This window comes from Dipodomys merriami, unplaced genomic scaffold (genome assembly GCF_024711535.1).
Source record: "Dipodomys merriami isolate MVZ:Mamm:240054 unplaced genomic scaffold, mDipMer1.0.p SCAF_1, whole genome shotgun sequence".
Lineage (NCBI taxonomy): Eukaryota > Metazoa > Chordata > Mammalia > Rodentia > Heteromyidae > Dipodomys > Dipodomys merriami.
In genome coordinates, this window is record NW_027202270.1 from 61,686,928 (window position 1) to 61,696,697 (window position 9,770).

Below are 9,770 nucleotides of genomic sequence, written 5' to 3' on the forward strand. Positions count from 1 at the left end.
ACTACCACTTTGAGCACAGCTCCACTTCTGCTTTTTTACTGGTGGTTAATTGGGAGATAAAAGTCTCATGGACTTTCCTGCCCAGGTTGGCTTTGAACCATGATCTTCAGATCTCAGTCTCTTGAGTGGCTAAGATTACAAGTGTGAGCTACCAATGCCCAGCTTTTTTTTTTTCCTTCCTTTCCTCCTTCCTTCCTTCTTTCCTTCCTTCCTTCCTTCCTTCCTTCCTTCCTTCCTTCCTTCCTTCCTTCCTTCCTTCCTTCCTTCCTTCCTTCCTTCTTTCCTTCCTTGCTTTCTTTTTGTATACTGAATGAAAATTGTTCTGATTTCATCTGGGTTCCCTTGGCTCATGCCTGTAATCTTAGCTACTCAGGAGGCTGAAGATTCCTGTTCCAAGCTAGCCCAAGCAGAAAATTCCCAGAGAATCTTATCTCCAATTAACTACCAAAAAGCCAGAAGTAGAGCTATGTCTGATGAGCTAGAGTACCATTCCTGATTGAAAAAGCTGAAGGATAGGGAGAGTGCCCAAGCCCCAGTACTGACATCACAAAACTAAACAATCATAGCATAAACCCTTCCCTATATATTTAATCATGATCAAACATATTATTCATATTTTACAAGCTCTTCAGAAAATAAGGCTTATGTATTTAGCTAGATAAGAGGGTGATAGGGTTGACCAATCTTCTTAAGGAAAAAAGAGATTCGTTATTAGTCATTAAAAACCAGGCCATAATTCAAAATTTGTGCTGAAATCAAAATGGCCTAGGTTACTTTTGATTACCCTTAAAATGGAACTGAAACCCTTTTGTGCAACTACTTAAGATTAGGCAAAAGAAAAAGGGCACTTGAGATGAATAGCTCCGCCCTTGAGCCCATATAGATATTTTTCGTGAAGAAGCATCACTGAGGGCATAGTTTGTGTCAAACAGTCTGCTATGTGCTAGGGGGATCAGAGGTTAATAGAACACATGATCTCAAAAGGTTCTGTTTCCTATTTGGAAGGTTTCAAGTTGGTTCAAGTCTTTCCTTGGCAGGATTGGAAAGAGGTTTAGTTAAACATTCCAGTGTCATTCATTCCAAAACTGACGGAGGTGGGCCGCCTACCAGGAGAAGTGTTTCTCCTGGCACCTTTGATACTAGTAACTGTCAAAATCTATCTATCTATCTCTATCTCTCTATCTCTCTGTCTATCCATCTATTCATTTCTATCATCTGTGTATGCTTTCTAACCCCTTTCAGTTGCCCCTTTTGGTTGGTCATGGGGCTTGAACTCTGGGCCTGGGCACTGTCCCTCAGCTCTTCAGCTCAAGGCTAGCACTCTACCACTTGAGCCACAGTGCCACTTCTGGTTTTCTGAGTGGTTTATTGGAGATAAGAGTCTCACAGACTTTTCCTGCAACGTCTGGCTTTGAACTGAGATCCTCAGATCTCAGCCTCCTGAGTAGCTAGGATTACAGGCGTGAGCCACCGACACCTGGCAATAGAAACTTTTTTTTTTTTGTCGGTTGTGGGGCTTGAACTCTGGGCCTGAGCACTGTCCTTCAGCTCTTCAGCTCAAGGTGAGCGCTCTACCACTTGAGCTACAGCGCCACTTCCGGTTTTCTGGTGGTTTATTGGAGATAGGAGTCTCACGGTCTCTCCTGCCCGGGCTGGCTTTGAACCGCGATCCTCAGATCTCAGCCTCCTGAGTAGCTAGGATTACAGGCGTGAGCCACCAGCGCCCGGCTAGAAACTTTTTTGACTTAAAAAAATCAGTGACTCTTTGAATTTTTCTTCTGCCAGTTGTGGAGCTTGAAGAACCTGGGCTCTGTTGCTGAGCTTCTTTTGCTCAAGGGTAGCATTCTACCACTCGAGCCACAGTGCCACTCCCTGAGTTTTCTGTTTATGCTGTCCTGAGGGCCACATGCTAGGCAAACACTCTACCACTAAACCACATTCCCAGCCCTTAGTGACTCTTAAGAGTGGAATACAAAGTCAGTGTTTATGTGCATCTGATTATACAAAATAATATTTTTTGAAATGAACTCCAAGGTTTTTTTTTCATTGTTGCTATTTGTTTCTTTTCTTTTTGTTTTGTTTGTTCATTTATCTGTCTTTGGAAGGGCAAATGGATCACAGAAATGGAGGAACAAAGGGTCTACAAATGCAGCAGTGGTACTCACTAGACACTATGTTGAAAATGGACTACATAATTTGTGGGTAGGGGTAGGAGGCAAAAGCTGGGTGAGAGGGAAGAGGTGACATTGTCCAAAAAGTAATGTACTCTGTTCCTGATTTGTGTAACTATAACCCCTCTGTACATTGCCTTCATAATAACAATAAAAAGTTTTAAAAAATCAGTGAATATTAATTGTACAAAAAGTTTCACTGTAGTCGGGTGCTGGTGGCTCACTCCTGTAATCCTAGCTACTCAGGAGGCTGAGTTCTAAGGATCCCAGTTCAAAGGCAGCCTGAGCAGGGAAGTCCTTAAGACTCTTATCTCCAATTAGTCACCAGAAAACTGGAAGTGGCACTGTGGTTCAAGTGGTAGAGCACCCGCCTTGAGCTGAAGAGCTGAGGGATAGCGCCCAGGCCCAGAGTTCAAGCCCCATGACTGACAAAAAAAAAAAAAAAAGTTTCACTGTGGTATTTCACATACACATATACATATGTTGTACATTGATCAGACTATTGCTCTTTTTCCTTTCCCTCTACCCTTCTATTCTTCAACAGTTTTCAAGGCTTTGCCTTGTTTCACCTTCATACACAAAAATAATATATTTTGGAATTGTTCACACTATCAGTCTCTCCCTGCCCACCCCTAATCAGTCTTTTTTTCTTCTTTTTTTTTTTTTTTTCTGGTATTGGTACTTGAACTTAGCTTTGGAGTTCTCCCTCATCTTTTTCTCTCACTGTTTAATGTAAGTAGCTTAACAGTCATGATATCAATTGGTAAAGGTATGATTACATAATAGCTTTGGCAGTATGATGAAATATGTGCAACCATGTGCGGAAGGAAGAAGAGTTCTAAGATTTATGTGGGGAACCTTTATTTACTCATATTATTTGTGCATTTTTAAATGATTGTGTAGTTACTGAGTAATCTAAACTAATCTGGAAGTGAAAAAAAAAACCACTGACTGGTTTTGCTGCATAATGTGAGACTCAGGAAAAAAATGGAGGACATCTTTCTGACACCCTCATTTTGCAAACACAGAAATGGGCGCCTAGAGAAATTAAGTCACTTAAGGTCATATTTATCAGAATCTAAATGAAAACCCAAGTCTACTCAAGCTCCTTCTTGCATCATTATTAATAAGATCACATCCTTATCTGTCAGAGGGAAGTAGATGTTTCCTTAAAGCAGCTCCTTAATCCTATCAGTGCAGAGTCAATGCGTGGTTGGGCCTCACAGATATTGATGGCCTTTGGCTGGGCGCAAGGACAGAGGCATATAAAATCCTGGCTGTAGTGCCCTTGAAAAGGAAGATGATGTGGCGCATATTGAGACAAAACATTGTAGCTAATAGTGATAAGTACAATCTTTAACCAGAATTATCTCTGGACTGTGTTGGTGTCTTTGTGAGATGAACTTGCCAGGACTAAAATGTCCCATATAGAGGAAAACATGCTGGAGGCTGAGAAACTGAGGTTGATCTCTCTTGGAGAGCAGTACTTCAGGATAGCTGTGAAAAAATAGGGGAAGCAGAAGGAGGCATCTGCAAGGAGGAAGGAACCATTCAACCCTTCTGTATAAGAGTTTGAAGCTTATCCTGAAATGTAAAGAACATTTTTCCCCCCATGCCGGTACTAGGGTTTGAATCTAAGGCTTTGAGCTTGGTAGGCAAGGTGCTTTATCAGTACTTGAGTCACCCTCCCCTTCCAATCCCAAAGAGTACTTCTCAAGGGCCCAGAAATCACCTAGAATATGTTCCCCCCCCTTAATTATTTCAATTTCCAAAGGTTTTCCAGAAATCTTCTCATTCATGAACTTGTCAGGCTCTGTACAGAGTAAAATGAATGAATTAATTAGATTAATTAGGGGCTTCAATCTGTTTTAAGGATGGGACTTAAAAAGGCAAAGCATATATTTCTCTCTCTCCATAAATTTGGCATACATTACTATAAGGCTCAATTAGAATATAGCAGAAAATAAATATTCACAAGCACACATGCTTACATTTAAAATTATTTATGCCTAAATAATTCCCCATGCATACCATTCGTTTTAAAAGTGTTTTCTTAGAAACCAACTGCAGTCCATATATCTCTACTACAAGCAAAATTCTGGAGTTGCTATAAAAGATAAAGCATTCATAAAGAATACATTCATAAGAGGACTAAAGCAAGAAAACAACAAGTTGTTAAGCAGAAATTTTAGGGGAAGAAGTTCTAAGACTGTTTTGAACACAGCAGTAGCTATAAGGAATAGGAAGTATCTCTTCAACTTTCATTAGCGAGATCAGAGAAGCATCTAGAATGGACCCTGTTCTGACAATTGGACAAGAGCAGAACTGTTCCTTCTAGTGGAGTAGTGCAGGAGAAAAGTCTGGTCAGAGGAAGGACAACATCCAGAATGACTGCTCACTCTCAGAAGAGGAGAGAAGCTGCCATTTTTTAGTAGATGACTTACTGTAGCATCCCAGCTTGCAGCCTCCACTCCTACTCTACTAGTGCATAGTAGAATTCTACTAGATGCAAGAATTCTAAGAAAAGTAGAATTCTAAGAAAGATAAGCATGGGATCTCACAGACGGTAACCCAAGCATCACTGATCATGAAAGGAAATCAAAATCATGAAAGGCAGGTACCAGACTCAACTGACAGAATTAATATAAGAGAAAGCTGATTTAAATAGATCAAAAGATAAGCCCGTGGCTTACACCTATAAGTCTAGCTTCTCAGGAACTAAGATCTGGATGAGCATGGATCAAAGCCAGCCGTGGCAGAAAATTCTATTTGACTCAGCCTCCAATTAACCAACAAAAAGCTTGCTGGAGGTATATCAAGTGGTAGAGTGCTAGCTATGAGCAAGCGAACTGAGAGCATGAGGCCCTGAGTTCAAACCCCCAGTACTTGTGCATATACATGTTCATACATGCATGTGCTCTCTCTCTTACACACACACACACACACACACACACACACACACAGATAAGAGTGGATTGCAACCAAGAAATAAGAACAGAAATGTTAATAAAGAGAAGCAATGAATGATGTTGGCAATATAAGAATTGAAGTAAGAAATAGCTTGGTGTGGTAATCACATCTGTAATTTCAGCATTTAGGAGGCTGAAGCAGGAGAATCATGAATTTGAAGCCAGCTTGGACCACAGGGCAAATCTCATCTCAAAATAATGAAAAAAAACGTGGTACTAGCGGCTTGGGAGGCTAACAGCTGAGGATTTCCAGCCTGGGCAAAAAAATCTGAGAGACTAAAAATTAGCTTTTGACCATAAACCTGTTAGCTCACTGGACTAGTTTACCGGCTAACATGTGGATAAATAAGTCCTCTGCAGGGTTCCTATGTGAATTAAGTGAGTTAATACATAAGAAGGGCTTGCAGTATCTGCTATTATAAGGAAGAACTCAGTGAACACTAAACACCCGTGGTACTGTGTAGTATAGTTTTCAAAGACATCCTCATTAGGTATTTATCTAGATCCCATTCTTGTTTTGTTTTGTTTTGTTTAGCCTGGATTTCACTGTAAACTTGGCTAGCTTTGAACTTGAGATCTTCTTGCTTCAGGCTCCCCAGATTATAGATTTGTATCATCTTCACTTAGTCAGATAATATTCTTAATTTATAAATATTATGCATCTTCTCCTTAAACATCTTACTTACAAATTAGAACAAAACATGAATTCATTTTAATAAAAAAGAATTGTATTCAAATTGTTATTATCCTCATTTCTTTCCTCCATCATTAAAAGATCAGGGTCAAGGCCACAAATTAGCAATTACAAACTAATGAATGATTGAATTATTTTCAGCATACTTTCCTGCTTCCTTTCTTCTCCTGCTGCTCTTCTTCTTCCTCTTTCTTCTTTCTCTCTTTCCCTTTGGTTCTCCCCTTACCCCAACTTGTTCCTGGAAATAGAAGGAAAACTTCCAAGAGATAGTAATTTAGGATTTTACACGGGGAATTTCCTTTCCTGTCTTCATTTCCAGCAGGTCATAAAAAATTCAAAAGCAGGATGTGTGGGCATTCTGTATTCTCTGCCAGAAGACTTCCCAAAGGAGAAGAGGGGGGAAGGAACTTTAAAGGAAGTGACACAAAGTCAGCAAATAGCAGGGGAGGGAAGAGGACTGGTTATAGACATTGCTGCTTTTCTTTCTCTTATTTAACAAATTTACTGCCTGCTAGGCCCTTGCATTCAGATCTCATTAGCTTTTTAAAATTAGGTCAGATTGGGAGTATAACTCGGTGGTATGCCTAAGACTCTGGGGTTGATTATCAGTATTTTTTTTTTAAAGCAGAAACAAACATGACATCTCAAAATTTCATTTCTGACCCTCTTATTGATGTTCTCATGATGAATGTCTTTTGGAAGTTGATTTGTACAACTGGCAAGCATTGCTTCTTTATTAAAACTGAATTCTCAAAATAGTATCACTATAGGCAATACAATATATTTTATTCTTGAATTAAAATAATTGTAAGTTGTGTTGGAATTTCTCATCTTGTTCTGGCTAATCTGGACAAATTCTTTTTACCTTCCTAATTATTTATCTTTATGACAGACTTGCTTTATAGTTCCATTGATTGATTGATAAAACCCAGAGTGGGTTTTCTTGGTGGTTACAGAAAGAAAGGCTACAGATGAGCACAGTTTAGTTTTTCTCTATAATGTAAGATTTCTCTGTGTGTATCAGTGCTGGGGCTTGAACTCAGGACCTGGGTTCTGTCCCTTTGCTTTTTTGCTGAAGGCTGGGCTCTATCACTTAAGCCACAGCTTTATGAATGGCTTTTGGTAGTTAATTGGAGATTAGAGTCTCATGGATCTTTCTGCCTGGCCTAGCTTTGAAGTGGGATCCTCAATCTTAGCCTTCTGAGGCGATACCAGTGCCCAATCACAGGGGATACTTTTAAAATGATTTTAGCTTAACAAAAAATACTTCAGACAACATCTACCAGCTCTCCAGCCAGGAATTCTCTGTGAAGTGTTCTCCAGTAGCAATTAATCAATAGAAAATTTCCTTTGTATTCTCTTGGCACATGGTACATAGTTAGTCTAGTATCTTTTTGTATGCCTGTCTCTCCCATATAGGCTGTGTTGATAGGTATGTGTTTTAAAAGCTGTTTTAGACAAGATCTTGGTATATAGATCAAAACCAGCTTCAAACTCACAATCCTTCTGCCTTAGGTTCTGTAGTGTTGGAATTACAGGAATGGACCACCATGCCCAATGAAAGGACTTATAATACATAATGACAATTCACCTTGTAGTTAGTATTATTTTTCCTCCTCTCTGTCAACCACTGGCTAACATATCTTTTAAATCTCTGTTAATTTGGTAGATCATAATTGACATTGTACTGCCATTTTTATTTCTATCACTTTGATTATGTTTGAGATGAAACATTGAATAATATATTTAATTTTTTATGATAATGGCCTCAAATTAATCATATTTTGATGTCAGTATAATTCTATTATTTTACTGTGATGAGCCTTACCCACTCTAATCCATTACCCTTTCCTAGTCAGCATCTCTGGGGATCAGTGTGTAAAGCATTTCACTGTGGTGATTTGATTGAGTTATTTCATGGGAAGATACTCTAAAGGCAATAACTTGTTCCTGGAAAAATGGTACTATTGAGCCAGTTCTTAATAATTATCTCAGCCCAGTCATACGACTTCTGAATTACACACCACTACGAGTAAGTCCAGTAAAAAAAAAAAAATTATTCCAAATGACGTATTGCTAATAAATCTGGAGACAATTTTAAAAGTCCATAGGGAGTTAGTGGAAAATTGTTTTTTACATCAATGAAAGTTTGCAGGACATTTTATGTATATTTGTGTTGAAGAATCTTATTAGGGAAAGGGATGTAGAAAATATGTAGAAATTTGTCAATGCCAGTATTGAGGTGAATGTTAACAATAATAACAACATAAGATAAAATTAACAGCAACCACAATGGCTGCTATATAACTCAAAGGTCATTGGCATTATTCTAATTGTTTACACATTAACAAGTTGAGTCTACATAATTTCTCTGCCTTCTCCACCCTACTTGATTTCCTATGAAACTGAAGTTCATAGGCTGCAATGCTGGGGTCATTTCACTGGAAAAGGAGTTTGGAGAAGCAGGAATAGGGTGAGGCTGAATATTCATTTCTATTCAGGTGAAGGGAGGCAGTGACTGCATCCTTTGCCACAACTTGTCTTGGGCTCTAGTGCTAGCTAACATCTTCTTCTCTTCCTGTAGGGGGAGAAGTCTTTTTTTTGTGTGTGGGGGGGGGTTCGGTCGTGGGGCCTGAACTCTGGGCCTGGGCACTGTCCTTCAGCTCTTCAGCTCAAGGCTATCGTTCTACCACTTGAGCCACAGTGCCACTTCTGGCTTTTTTTCTTTTTGCTTATGTGGTATTGAGGAATCGAACCCAGGCCCTCATGCATGCAAGGCAAGCGCTCTACCACTGAGCCACCTTCCCAGCCCCAGGGGGAGAAAGTCTTTATATCTACTCTTTTATAAAACCATCTCGTCTTACCCACCTGGAGCACAGCAACTCGTTTCTGACAGCATCATGGCTGAAATACTTGATTGACAGTTTGAGTGGATCTAGAATCCTAAGTGTAGAAATAATCCTCAGAATGTAATGATACTGCTTTATTGTTTTTAGCTTCTGGTGTTGCTATGGAGAAGTCTGATATTTCCATTTGTGAAGTTCTTTCCTCCCCACCCTAAAAATTTCTAAAATAGTTTTTGTTGCTGATGTTATAGTAATCAAAAAGGAAATCTTTTTTTTTTCTTTTTTTTTCTTTTCTGTGGTTTATTGGAGATAAGAGTCTCATGGACTTTCCTGCCCGGGTTGGCTTTGGAACTGAGATCCTCGGATCTCAGCCTCCTGAGTAGCTAGGATTACAGGTGCAAGCCACCGGCACTCGGCCAGAAGGGAAATCTTTTTAAAGGATTTTTTTCTTTCATTGAGATGATTACAGGTTCTTAAAAGCTGCACATCTATACCCTTTAGTTCTAGGAGTGGTTTTTAATTATTATTATTTTTATTATTTTGCTGCTAATTTCCTTCTCGCTGTTTTCCAAGTTCTCTCTTTCAGTGTTGATATTACTATACATCAGATGTTGGGACTGCTAGTCTTATCCTGCAACATTGACTTTAAAAAGTTTGTTATTATAAAGGTAATTTACAGAGGGGTTACAGTTACATATAGGTCAGGTAATGAGTACATTTCTTTCTGGACATGTATATTGGCTTTTTAGTTTACTTCTGTTACTATCTTTCAATGTTTCAACTAATTTTCCATTTCAGATATGAAGTATTTTTTTTTCTCTCTATTGGGGCTTAAACTCAGGGCTTTACACTCTTATTTACCTTTTTCTGCTTGTGGTTGACATTCTACTTGAACCATGACTCTAATTCTGTTTTGTTTTTTTTTTGCTGGTTAATTGGCGATACTAACAATAACAATAATAATAATATAAGATAAAACTAATGGCAACAGCATTGGCTATCATATATTGGTGCTTCAAAGGTTACAGTCATTATTCTAATTGTTTTAAGGATTTTTCCTCCTGGATTGACTTCAAACTGAAAGTTTTAG